The 15046-nt window shown below is 42.5% G+C and overlaps 1 protein-coding gene across 8 annotated transcripts in view; it reads right to left on the bottom strand.

Annotated features, from left to right (window-relative positions):
* Positions 1-15046, bottom strand: part of Btk (tyrosine-protein kinase Btk29A) — a 485585-nt gene that overhangs the window by 126915 nt on the left and 343624 nt on the right. The window lies entirely within an intron of this gene.

Below are 15046 nucleotides of genomic sequence, written 5' to 3'. Positions count from 1 at the left end.
CACAGTGCAGAGCAGTGTATACACTTACTTAATACACACTGCATTTTTTTTATAGAAACAACAACAACAACAACAGTAATACTATACAGTACTACCATTTACTTCTTCCAGCAATCCACATTTTTTTTTTTTTTTGCTATTGGCTTTATGTCGCACCGACACAGATAGATCTTACAGCGACGATAGGACAGGAAGGGGCTAGGACTGGGAAGGAAGCGGCCGTGGCCTTAATTAAGGTACAGCCCCAGCATTTGCCTGGTGTGAAAATGGGAAAACACGGAAAACCATCTTCAGGGCTGCCGACAGTGGGGCTCGAACCCACTATCTCCCGAATACTGGATACTGGCCGCACTTAAGCGACTGCAGCTATCGAGCTCGGTAATCCACAATTTTACGCTGGACACAACTATCTCTGGTAGCACGGGCACGGCAAATAATGTCGAACAATTCCACGTCATTTTTCGTAAGCGAAATAGACTAAATGTTCTTTACGGCTGATAGGGCATGTCGGTAGGACTTTACATTACATATTTTTGTTTTTATTTTAGAATTTGCTTTACGTCGCACCGACACACATAGGTCTAATGGTGACGATGGGACAGGAAAGGCCTAGGAGGCGGAAGGAAGCGGCCGTGGCTTTAAAATACAGCCCCAGCCTTCGCCTGGTGTGAAAATGGGAAACCACGGAAAACCATCTTCAGGACTCTCGACAGTCGGGTTCGAACCCCACTATCTCCCGCATGGAAGCTCACAGCTGTGCGTCCCTAACCGCTAACCCATTACGTTACATAAACCCATTCTTCACCGTTTTTATTCTCGTCTTCATCGCCGCCTCTATTTCAACTTCTAGATTAATGACCATGTAATCTTCTGCATTAACATAATTACTCTGTTCGAGAGTTTGTTGTAGCAATCAGTATCTCGGCCATCTTAAGCCAATTGGACATATACTGAAAAGGGTTAGCAAAGAAATTTACATATATGTTTCCGTTATAGTCGCCAAATTTCCTTCCGTTCCCGCGTCAGACAGGTTCCGCTAACTTACATGAATAATAAACCATAATTCACGGGACCGGGAAGATTTTCCGATATGGACAATTTTCCAATTCATAAATGTTCCGCTAAAGGCAGGTTTTACTGTACATAGTTGTACATAAGTGCGTACTTTTGAAAGAACTTCAGGTCTGATCGAGGGGGTTGGACACGCGGTTTGGGACATGCAGTTATTAGCTGGCATCCGGGAGATAGTGGATTAGAACCCCAATGTCGGCAGCCCTAAAGATCGATTTCCGTGGTTCCCATTTTCACACCATGCAAATACTGGAGGCCACGGTCGTTTCCTTCCCGCCCCTAACGCTTTCCTATCCTATCGTCGCCATATGAACAGGCCTGTGTCGGTGCGACGTATAACAAATTGAAAAAAGAACGTCGGCTCTCTGCTTAGTATGACACAGATTGAGAGGACAATATTTTATTTTATATTTTGTCGTGAATGTGAAAAATTGTGCCTTAATTGTACTAAAAATAATAGATTTGATTCGAACAACGATGTTCTGGGGCTCAATGTCACGGACACGAGAACAAAATCTCGTGACTTACTTTTCGAACGCCGGCCCTGTGGTGTAGGGGTAGTGTGCCTGCCTCTTACCCGGGGGCCCCGGCTTCGATTCCCGGCCAGGTCAGGGATTTTTACCTGGACCTGAGGGCGGTACGAGGTCCACTCAGCCTAGGTGATTAGCATTGAGGAGCTATCTGACGGTGAGATAGCGTCCCCGGTCTAGAAAGCCAAGAATAACGACCGAGAAGATTCGTCGTGCTAACCACACGACACCTTGTAATCTGCATGCCTTCGGGATGAGCAGCGGTCGCTTGGTACGCCAAGGCCCTTCAAGGGCTGTAGTGCCATGGGGTTTGGTTTACTTTTCGAACCTGAGTGGCTAAATGGAAAGATACAGTCACGTCGAAAGAATGAAGTAAGAAAGAAGATAGTTTAAGGAAATACAGGGGAGAGAAAGGGAAACAAGACCGAAAGAAAAAAGGAAGGTTGGATGGCGACTCGAAGCCGTGCACCTCATGTTACCGAGCCAGCGCCATCACAACTATGATACGAGAACGTTTTCTGAACACTGGCTTGAAAACTCAAACGATAGACTTGAAAGATTCTTTAATTTTCCTAATTATAATTAATTACGAATCAAAGATTAAACAATAGCTATAAATGAAGGATAAATTTTTGACAGTTAATATAAGGATATACCGGGCGAGTTGGCCGTGCGCGTAGAGGCGCGCGGTTATGAGCTTGCATCCGGGAGATAGTAGGTTCGAATCCCACTATCGGCAGCCCTGAAAATGGTTTTCCGTGGTTTCCCATTTTCACACCAGGCAAATGCTGGGGCTGTACCTTAATCAAGGCCACGGCCGCTTCCATCCAACTCCTAGGTCTTTCCTATCCCATCGTCGCCATAAGACCTATCTGTGTCGGCGCGACGTAAAGCCCCTAGCATAAAATATATATATATATATATAAGGATATCTTGAGGAGAAATGGCCAACTACCAGCAGGCTCCTCAACCATCTGAAGACACACCAGTAGGAAGATTATCATGCTCACGAGTGACTGCCGATGATGTTGAGAATGATAAGGAAACAATACATTGTGTACTAATTTCTTAAGGAGAATCATGACTGAAATGTTACGAATTTTCACCCCAAAAAATCATATTTTCAATTTTAACCTTAAAAAATCCCTCAATTCTTCCTTTTTTCAAATCCTAACTGCTGGATTTAAATGGTAGCAGTTCAGCAAGCCCATACAAAATTAACTTCAAAGTTCTTTCAGACTACAGTTCCAGTAATGTATTTACCTTGTAGCAGGCCTACGCTGTGCGTAAGACGAGAAAGACACCTGAGGGAGTAATTTACAGTCCAGGGCAGTTTTAAAGCAAGTATGTTTCTTAAAACTTTCAATTGTTTTTATCTACCTTAAAACTTTGTCAGCTCCTTGAGAGAGAGTTCTTATCGGATTCGCCTGAAACTTTCACAGATTTTTTGAATATGTACAGGAATTAAAAGTAGTTCTGCATTTTATTATCAATTAAATATTAAAACCAAACCAAACCCCATGGCACTACAGCTCTTGAAGGGCCTTGGCCTATCGAGCGACCGCTGCTCAGTCCGGAAGCCTGCAGATTACGAGGTGTCGTGTGGTCAGCACGACGAATCCTCTCGGCCGTTATTCTTGGCTTTCTAGACCGGGCCCGCTATCTCAACGACAGATACCTCCTCAGTTCTAATGACGTAGGCTGAGTGGACCTCGAAACAGCCCTCAGGTCCAGATAGAAATCCCTGACCTGGCCGAGAATCGAACACGGGCCCTCCCGGTAAGAGCAGGCACGCTATCATACACCGCGAGGCCGGCTCAGGTAAATATTACCTTCATGTTTTTTTCTCCTGCAGTACCATGAAACTACATTGCCTATAGAATGAATAATGAAAAACGGTCCCACTCATTGGCTGAATTGTCAGCGTTGAGGCCTTCGGTTCAGAGGGTCATGGGTTCGATTCCCGGCCGGGTTGGGGATTTTAATCGCGTCTGATTAATTCTACTGTCACGGGGACTGGGTGTTTGTCCCAACACTCTAATCTTCATATTCAGACAACACACTACACTACCAACCACCACAGAAACACGCAATAGTAATTACATCCCTCCATATAGGGTTGTGTCAGGAAGGGCATCCAGCCGTAGAACAGGGCCAACTCCACATGCACGATACAGTTCGCACCCGCTACCCCACAGATGTGAGAAAAGCGGTGGGAGAAGAACAATGAATAATGAAAAATTCAAAAAAGAATATCGCCAGTAGTTTATACCTGACTGAAAAACCCGCAATTGTTCTTCAATATGTTATTTTTGACAAGGCTGCCAAATTACAGCCCAAAAATGGGAACTGTGCCGGAAGAAGCATTTTCCATTCAACATAAAAATAAGTATTATTTGTCAATAGCTTTGCAAACAATTAATTAATCAACTCCAAATTTTGTGTGGGGCTACATCTTCTTAATGTTTGCTTGTGTTTTAAATTTAGTTTTGATAAGTGGTAAAGTTCAAATTTTCAGTCACAATTTACATCGTCTCTTTTTCTACTACGTACGTCACTAATTATATCCGGAATGGTATTCCACGAGCGTATGGTTGTAGTTTCAGGTATGAATGAATTAACGTAACTTTTCGTGGAGTAAATGGGAAAACTCAACAGGGAAGAAGTTTCTGACCTTGTAGGAATACTGTTTAGGAATGAGAAGTGTTTAAGATCTGTTCTCAGATAACTCGGTGTACCTGCACGGAGGGTGCTGTGGACAAGCGGGTATCGTCGCGATTGCGGATACCCCAATAATAGTCTCGATGTGCCTCGATTGCAGACACTATTTCCTACAGATAAGCCTTTGTGAAGGTAGCCTCCGTGGCTCAGACGGCAGCGCGTCGGCCTCTCACCGCTGGATACCGTGGTTCCAATCCCGGTCACTCCATGTGAGTTTTGTGTTGGACAAAGCGGAGGCGGGACGGGTTTTTCTCCGGATACTCCGGTTTTCCCTGTCATCTTTCATTCCAGCAACACTCTCCATTCTCATTTCATAGCATCTATAAGTCATTACTAAATCACTTCGGAAGTGGCGACCCAATCGTACTAATAGCCTATATATGATTCATTCATTACATCCCTGACCCGGTCAATGACTGGAAAACAGGTTGCAGGTTTTCATTTTCAAGCCTTTGTGAAATAAAGCATCTATATTGTACTTTTATTACTAGTGCAAGTGCGTAAAGCGGGACCGCATGCCGTTTATTTTTTTATAGCACCTCGCTTACTTTCGAGGTAGGTCTGCCGTGTGGCTCCGCACATGAAGTTAACAGGAAGGGTCTCGGAAGACCCACGGACGCCATGAACCCGGACGGTTAATCGTGGACGCCATGAACCCGGACGGTTAATCGTATTCGGCCTTTAAAGTTATGAAGACCTAGTCCCATAACTAGCTTTTTTTTTTTTTTTTGCTTTGTCGGAATAACAGTATACACTTTTTTGCTAGTGGCTTTACGTCGCACCGACACAGACAGGTCTTATGGCGACGATAGGATAGGAAAGGGAAGGAAGCGGCCGTGGCCTTAATTAAGATACAGCCCTAGCATTTGCCTGGTGTGAAAATGAAAAACTACGTAAAAACATTTTCAGGGCTGCCGAGAGTGGGATTCGAACCCACTATCTTCCGGATGCAAGCTCAAAGCTGGGCGCCCCTAACCGCACGGCCAACTCGCCCGGTTGTTTACACTTTTTAAGCACTTTGCCATGTTTACTACTAATTATGTATGTAATTATTAATTATTCACATTTATAAGATTAGTCATAATTTTAAATACATACTGCTAATAATACACTCTTATTTACAACATGCGTTTTTTGAACGAAGACAGGTGGAAAGGAAAACCTTGAAAGGAGCTGGTACCCTTCCCAAATATTTTATGTCCGCAATCGAGACTATTCATGGGTGTCCGCAATCAACACACAACAAACAAGCATGACCGAGTGTGGATTTCTTCTCTCTGCTAAATGTAACTACGAGAGCTGTTCAAATCAGGGCCATATACGAATATGACAATACCGAACTAGTACAAAACGGACGTCCGTTGAAGTTTAGCGCAAAATATGCTGCTAAGGCTATTATTGTTTCATTGGTGAAAAACGAGGCGTGAATTTAATTTCTATTTTTAACACCAAGGGCTGTGTTAGCTCTCTACAACTCCTTCGAATGACTGGCAGTGCATTTTATCTTCTCAGACACGGCTCACATGACTGGCGGTGTGTGACGAACTCAGTTCGCGTGGAAACCACTCATAATCTGCGGCAATCCCATCTCTAATTGAAAGATAAATTTAGAATTACGGCAGTAAAGATGATCAGATTTGGTCGATGGTTATCGAGAAGTGTTAATTAACCGTGCATTATCCAGCTTGACTTCGCAATTTTCTGACTGGTCTGAGGAGGAGCAGATCCTTTCACCGGCACTACCTGCTACCATCCACACGAAGTGTGATGATACAAACGGCTTACGAAGGCTTGTGGGACTTTAGAAATGGTAAAGTCACTGTCTATACCTCTAATAACTAAAGGTGAATTATGACAGCTAGGGCTGGAGGGAGGAGCATTGCACGTGCCATTTCACGATGTTGCCACATTCCAGCATTTCTTTCTCTTACCCCTCGCTTCCGGCTCACTTGTTCCCTCATTCATTCAGACCGCTGTGATCTGTTGTAGACTACTTGGCCAGACTGTGACTGACTTGGTCTCATGTTCCGTTATCTGAACAGCTTGCGACAAGATCTAACTCTGAAGTGAGAGGTTTGACAACCGCAAGCAAGACGAACTGTCCAGAAGATTCATCTACATGGCAACCGCAGTCGCCCCACCCTCGTTTCCATGGCAACCATACTCCCCATTACCTTTTAACTCGCCCCGGCAGGCAGTAAATGGACCTCCCTCTAAGAACTGTCAGAACTGAACTTCAGATATTAGAGGTATAGTGATGTGAATACCATTCAAAACTGTGGAACCTGTAGCTTATGGCAGATATACACCCGACGATATCGTTAGTGTTGGAATTTCCTTTGTCCTTGGGTTATGTAACATGCCGCGCAAACTTTACGTCGCACTGACACAGATAGATCTTATGGAGACGATGCGATAGGAAAGGGCTAGGAGTGGGAAGGAAGCTGCCCGTGGCCTTAATTAAGATACAGCCCCAGCATTTGCGTGATGTGAAAATGAGAAAGAACGGAAAACCAATTTCACAGCAAGTTCATCTCCTTCCCACTCCAAGCTCTTTAGCCCTTTCCTATCCCATCGTCGCCATAAGACTATATCCGTGTCGGTGTTTACGCAAAGCAAATTGTAAACAAACAACAAATAAACTAACAAAAACAGTGTGTACTGTACATCACAACATTGGACTGAAATTGGCAGGGAAGACTGGAGACTAGTGATGGAATAACTGAATACCAAATAATCGCTTATTCGATTGTTCCATTATATTTCCCATTCGGTTATTTTCCGATTATTCGTTCGAATGAATGAGGCAATCGAATAGTGAATATTTTTTCATCCGATTATTTTTATCAATTATTCATTCGAAACTCCATTCGAATCAATGAGGCGATCGAAGAGTGAATTTTTCCATTCGATTATTTTTTCGATTATTCATTCGGAACTGGATTCGAATGAATGAGGCAATTGAATAGTGAATGTTTTCGAAAGAATCATATGAAAAATGATGTTATTAAAACAGTTAATTCACTCATTTAGTTTCAACATTTGGTGATACGTTTGGAAAATGACGTATTTCTATTTTTCATAAGAGATCATCTATTCGCTCATTTCAGTCGATTATCCACCCGACACAATTAAACTGGAAAGTTGATTAATGACGCATCCGAATATTCTATGAGATACAACTGAATGATATTTTAAACTCATTCGATTATTTTATTTATTGTCCGACTCGTTGGCTGAATGATCAGCGTACTGGCCTTCGGTTCAGAGAGTCCCGGGTTCGATTTCCGGCCGGGTCGGGGATTTTAACCTTCATTGGTTAATTCCAATGGCCCGGGGGCTGGGTGTTTGTGCAGTCCCCAACATCCCTGCAACTCACACACCACACATTACACTATCCTCCACCACAATAAGACGCAGTTACCTACACATGGCAGATGCCGCCCACCCTCATCGGAGGGTCTGCCTTACAAGGGCTGCACTCGGCTAGAAATAGCCACACGAAATTATTATTATTATTATTATTATTATTATTATTATTATTATTATTATTTTATTTATTGGGTTATGTACATAATCGGATGGAGGTTATTCGAATATTAAAAGTATTCGATTATCCCATCACTGCTGGAGACCCCGGAGTTAAAACTTTCACTGCATATGCTTTGTCAAGCACAAATTTCAAACAGAGTCACTCAGAACTGAATTTGAGAGGAAGCAGTGAAAGCCGCAGCAAATTGAGCTGAACAGGCGACCTTAAACGGCTGTTACTTCTCAGGGGTTCATACTATGTGAGCAGTACGTGGCATTATCGAGACCTCAGGGAGAGTCCTTAACACTGCTCGAGTGTGCCAAACTCCCGCAGCATCGCGTGTCCAAATCCAGCAGTTTGTTGCCAACTCCATGTCCCACACTTCCGTGTTCCTTATTCTTCCATTTAAAGTAATGTCTAGAATTTCATCTCCATTCCCTTCTCCATGTTTGAGATCTGAAAGGATGCACGCGTTCACGACCTTTCTCCATCATTTTAGCTTGCATGTTTTATTTTTGAAGTGAAATTTGATAGGTTCCAGAAATTTGACCATGCTACCGATCGGTACAACTGTTTTAGTCGTGTTCCTGAATATTACATTTCGCAGGTGGTCATGTAAAAATGGGTAACGCCAATTCGATTACTGATATAGCACAATTAGATTAAAATCCTCTTAATAACATGCAGCAGAAGAGCGGATACCTGAAATCTAAATACGGGACAGATGTGCGATCGAGGAAATCAAGGGGTTCATATTCTACAAGTTATGAACTTCGTTTTAAAATCATACGCTTATTTTTATATTGACATCATAGTGTAGTTTATTAATGCATGCCTTAACATTTACACTCAGACTGAAACTTACAGTACCGAGCAAATTGCGTCATGAGCTTATATTCGAGAGAATATGGGTTCGAACCTCACTCTCTGCAGCCCTGAAGATGGCTTTCCGTGGTTTCCTATTTTACACCAGGGAAATGCTGGGGCTGTAGCCTGACTTAAGGCCAAGGTCGATTCCAATCCTAGCCCTTTTCTATCCCATAATAACCGTAAGACCTGCGTCTGTCGATGCGACGTAAAACAAATAGGAAAAAGGCTTAGTTTATTTAATTATTCATACCAGTTCTCTCAATTTCAATATATTTTTAATTTCTCTGACATGCTGTTAAAAGTTTTTTTTGTCATTCTTACTAATTTCATAACAATGCATGACATTGAAGAAAAATTTACAGAAATGAACAGCTCAGGCCTAATCAAGTCAACAGAATATAATATTTTTCACAGCTGACAATTACATCATGAACATGTGGTGGACGCGGACTACCTTAGGTAGTTGTCCGCTATTACGCGTCTTATTCGCCAGGATGGACAACCAAGTTGCAAAAACAAAAATTTAAAAAAATTAAAAATCTCCGAACTCACACCAAATAAAGAAACCGAGGAGTGAAGAAATATATCCTGTTTGAAAGAAGGAAGCTCTTGGTACTTATCACAGGTGTAAACACTGGCGTATTTCTCTCGAGGTTCACAGTACGGGACAATTGCCATCCCGGATAGGAACTGTCTGGGATGTGGGGCATTTAACACGAATGCGGTACTGTCCCGTAAAATCCGGGACGTCTGGCAACCCTGCGTGGAGTCTGTGTTTGAGTGCCAGTACCTCAATCTATCAGTAAGTAAGGACTACTTGTTAGGTTGGATACTCCTCTAGACGAAGTCCACGTCTCCCCCATGGCATTTGGTTTGATTGGTACGGGTTCCCTAATTGGCTAAAATGGGATAAGGATTGATTTGAACTTCCCACGATTCTGTCTGGTGTTAAAAGGATTAAATTATTCTCCCATCGCCGATGTCCAGACAGATCTCCCTACTTGCAGAAGACGACGTTATGTTTTGTACCAAAGGAGGTAAGTTTACGTATCTGTGTTCGCTCTGTGCGAAGTGATGGTCGTTCCACATCGCTGATGTCCAGCTGTGTAAGGTCAGATTTGTTTAGTGGAAATTCGGAAACCACCATCAACAGGCTAGTAAAAGTATAAACTCACTTACTTGCTTAAATAGCTGAAATTGGAGTTTGTCGCAAGCATAAGGGTGTCCTAAAAGGCATTTTAGATGGTTCAAGAAAATACACTGACTAGCCGCTACAGCTATGGAACCAAGCGCTGTATCCGGGAGACGAGTGAGTTCAAACCCCGCCGTCAACATCCCCGAGAATAGTTTTCTGTAGTTTCCCATTTTTTTCTTCCAGACAATGCCAAGACAGTTCCTTTATATATAAGCCACAGCCGATTCCTTCCTTCATGTCATCTTCATTAGTTCCTCAACTGAGATCGGCGTGAGGAAGGGCACCCACCGTAAGAACATGTCATATTATTTCATCCCTGGCCCCGTATCAGGTAACGGGACTAAGGGGTAAACATACACGTGTAAAGAGGGGTAAGTCTCAAATCATATATATTATTTCAGTAGTACAGATCCCTTTTGCGGCGCTCACAAGTAACCGATCGTGACAAATAAGCATTCAAACGAAAGAGAATAGACACAAGCAGTGACAAATTGCACTTTCATTTAACAAAAATATCGATAATTTCTTTAAAAAATGAGTTTAAAAATTGTACAAAGTGTGCGATTTGCAAATACTGCTGCTGTAGGAAAATACGCGCCATCATTGCTGTCCACTTCACATTTTAGCCGCTGGGACGCCTGTTTTATGTCATTATAATATGCTGTTATTATCAGTTAAGAAAAGAATGAGAGTAAAACCAAAATATTCTTCCGGAACATTCGTCAGTATAATAATGCACTTGCATTTGCTTCCGTTCAAGTGGATACCATAAATGTTTAATAAATCAAAGATTACATTAAGTGGTAAGTAAGACTGTCTAATAATGTACTGATTTGTGTATTCCTTAGTTCAACAGTAGCTCACCAGAGGGCTACTCCATCACATACTTTATGAAAATGCGAGATTTCTCGCACGGGTCCCCCAGCTGGCTAAAATGGGATAAGGATTGATTTGAACTTTTCACGATTCTCTCTGGTGGTAAAAGAATTGAATGATTCTCCCATCGCTTATGTCCAGACAGATCTCCCTACTTGCTGAAGAGCGACGTAAAGCCCCTAGGAAAAAAAAAAAAAACTTGCTGAAGACGACGTTATGTTTTGTACCAAAGGAGGTAAGTTTACATATCTCTGTTCGTTCTGTGCGAAGTGATGGTCGTTCAACATAAGCAAGAAAAATACGAATCTCTTAGATCTTTTTCTTCATCTCCTCACGACAGAAATCTGACGATACATTTAAGAACCAAACCCCATGGCGCAACAGCTCTGAAGGGCCATAGTCTACCAAGCGACCGCTGCTCAGCTCGAAGGCCTGCAGATTACGAGGTGTCGTGTGGTCGGCACGACGAATCCTCTCGGCCGTTATTCTTGTCTTTCAAGACCGCGGCCGCCATATCACCGTCAGATAGCTCCTCAATTGTAACCACGCAGGCTGAGTGGACCTCGAACCAGCCCTCAGATACAGGTAAAAATCCCAGGCCTGGCCGGGAATCGAACCCGGGGTGAGCGGCAGGCACGCTACACGTACACCGCGGGGCTGGCTGACAATACATCTAGGTCTTGAAAATTCAACCTTCTGACCTTCTTTCTATAGATTCTGGTATTCAAGGCATCGAGAAGAAAGCATTCTGTTGAAAATAAAACTGTATTTTGTAGGTTCGTTCAGTCTAGTAACTCTCTTTAGAATCAAAATACGACGCGAATATACAACAACAATAATAATGATCATCTAATATCGGTAATGGTTTACGTCCTCCCAATTAGTTTTACGGTTTCCAATTCTGGCGAAATATATGACTCTGAGGTTCATTCACCCTACATCAAAAATGAGCAGGCTTATAGCTTAACTCCTGGGCGAAAAGGCTCGCGAGCAGAGAACTAACCATTCTATCGCACTTGGTGCCGAGGTTACAGATAATGGAAGCTTTTACCTTTACCACGCCTCCAAGGGCGATCATGACCTGTAGAGATTAGGCGTTACGGCTTCGAAGAAAACGATTACATCACGGCAAGTAGTTACGTAAACAGTTATTCGGGCACTGAGCGTATCGATGGTGCGGCGTGCAAACCTATTCAAAGTCGTCAACTTCACAGGAGACAGGAAAAACCATTTAAATGGCATACTATGACATATGAGGTAGAAATACAAACTTTTATGAGGAAGTATTGGGAGGGAAATTGACAAAATATGTTTGTGCAACAGATCCAAGAACATGTTCATGTCTTAATCCAAGAAATAATGTCGAAAACTGATATATGGTATTTGCATTGTGCACCGTTGATGTGTCATTAATTATTACTTTTCCTTCTGTCGGCTAAGAACAAGGATTCTCGAGTGTAGGATCACATCACTGTTTTAGGAAGTGGCTTGTTGCGCCTACCGGTCTCCAGCGAGTGAAAGTGGCTTCAGTTGGCATTGTTGTCGAGAACTGCTGACTTCATCGCCTTCTGGGCCCTGTTTCATAAAACATCTTTCACTAATATTATTAGTAAGAAACCAATAATATTAGTATTGTGTTTCACAGAGTTATTAGCTAATAATATTAGTAATTATTTCATGAGTCAAAATTATTAGTAGATATTCCTAATAATATTACTAAATCGTTTCATATACATGACTAATAAAATTTACTCATATTATTGGGATTATTTCCATGAGTGTATTTTGACTCATAATCCATATTATTAGTCAAAAGAAAAGAGAGTGGTATTTTAATATTTTGGCATAAAATCATGAAGATCTTTTTTTTTCTTTTTTTTTGCAAGTTGCTTTACGTTGCACCGACACAGATATGTCTTATGGCGACGATGGGACAGGAAAGGGCTTGGAGTGGGAAGGAAGTGGCCGTGGCCTTAATGAAGGTACAGCCCCAACATGTGCCTGGTGTGAAAATGAGAAACCACGGAAAACCATCTTCAGGGCTACCGAAGGTGGGATTCGAACCTACTGGCTCCCGAATACTGGATACTGGCCGCACTTAAGCGAATACAGCTATCGAGCTCGGTATTATGAAAAGTGGTATGAGGGCGGGAAAGGGGTCCACTCAGGCTCGGGAGGTCAACTGAGTAGAGGTGGGTTCGATTCCCACCTCAGCCATCCTCGAAGTGGTTTTCCGTGGTTTCCCACTTCTGCTCCAGGCAAATGCTGGGATGGTACGTAACTTAAGGCCACGGCTACTTGCTTTCCTCTTTTTTTTTTGTTATTTGCTTTACGTCGCACCGACACTGATATGTCTTATGGCGACGATGGGATATTTTTTTTTTTGCTAGGGGCTTTACGTCGCACCGACACAGATAGGTCTTATGGCGACGATGGGATAGGTAAGGCCTAGGAATGGGAAGGAAGTGGCCGTGGCCTTAATTAAGATACAGCCTGGTGTGAAAATGGGAAACCACGGAAAACCATCTTCAGGGCTGCCTACAGTGGAGTTCGAACTTTCCCTCTTCCTTGTCTAGCAGGTGAGGCCACCTGGGCGAGGTACTGGTCCTCCTACCCAGTTGTATCCCCGACCCAAATTCTCACTATCCAGGATACTGCCCTTGAGGCGGTAGAGGTGGGATCCCTCGGTGAGGGAAAAAAACAACCACGGACGGTAAACAGATTAAGAAGAAGAATATATTATTTTATTAGTCATGTGTAAATCTTTACGAAACTGAATTTGGTTAATTAATAATTATTTTTATGAGTTCTAATATTATTAGGTAATATTATAAACTATTTTTATATAACAGGGTCCTGGGAGCTGTAGTCGCAGAAAAAATCACTTCTGTAAAGGATTGCAACAATGGTAATCGGCTGTCATATTTGTTTTTTTTTTTTTTTTCGTCTCTAGACTTCTCCAGCACAATACATGATTTTATTTCATACTATGATGCAACTGCGTCCTTCCCGTATTCAAAAGAGTACGGAAAACGACTCTTTACCGTACTGTAATATTACTTCCCGCAATGTTCCATTACAAATCGTTTCTCACTGGTTGAGCTCCGCTTCACAATAATGTAAACATGGATAGAGAGATCATGAATCACCGAGCTTAACCTTGTTGAATTTGTTTCTCCGCCTGATTGCAGCACCATGGTTCCGTATTAATCTACACAACAAATGGCGTCTCTGCATTCCCAGCTCCCGTAATCTGCCGCCATCATAATAATGACTAACATGTTTCCAACAGATAAATATCGCATATATCATAAAGTTCGTATTAATTCATTAATCCACGACAAGAGGACCATGTTTACGACTCTGGTAGCTTAATTTTTATGTTTCATTACAACATAATACCACGTATGCTCGGAATCTTTAGTATCTCGTGGCCAGAAATAATTTATTTCAGGCAAGAAATCAGTACAACCCTCAGAACCACCACGCGTTAACACAGGCACACATCTGAGGAGTGAGGGGAGGTGGAGAAAACGAAGTACGAGGATATCTAGTATGAATGAAACACACGCGGACGGGAAGATACTTGCTTCCCCGCCTGCCCACAATCCCATTGGCTCGACAATGAAGGGAGAGGTATGAAGGGAGGAACCACAAGCCTTCTTCCAGGCAACAGACGTAATGTGTATGTCAACTCATTGAGGGTGAGTCTCCAGTTTCTTTGTAATTCTTGTAAGCGAAGTCTGGCTGAAATGTTAGCGGTCTCGACTAATGAAATAATTACCAAATGGCATCGCGCTCAAACACTGTAGAAAAAATGACATTTATTTTCGTCAATATAGGCCCTGTTAACTACTACTACTACTACTACTACTACTACTACTACTACTACTACACCTTCATCGGAGGGCCTGCCTTACAAGATCTGCACCCGGCTAGAAATAGCCACACGATAAAAAAAACTACTACATACATACACACATTATCATTATAGACTGTTATGCCTTTCAGCGTTCAGTCTGCAAGCCTCTGTGAATTTACTAAACGTCGCCACAATCCTCGATTTGCAACTAGTGCTGTGGCCTCATTTAGTTCTATACCTCTTATCTTTAAATCGTTAGAAACCGAGTCTAACCATCGTCGTCTTGGTCTCCCTCTACTTCTCTTACCTTCCATAGTAGAGTCCATTATTCTCTTAGGTAGACCCTCTCCAGTCTGGCTTTCGGCCCAAACACAGTACTTGTACAGCCC

Source organism: Anabrus simplex, chromosome 3 (assembly GCF_040414725.1).
Source record: "Anabrus simplex isolate iqAnaSimp1 chromosome 3, ASM4041472v1, whole genome shotgun sequence".
Taxonomy (NCBI): Eukaryota; Metazoa; Arthropoda; class Insecta; order Orthoptera; family Tettigoniidae; genus Anabrus; species Anabrus simplex.
Note: the sequence above shows the minus strand (reverse complement) of the source record. Positions and strands in the feature narration are given on the sequence as shown.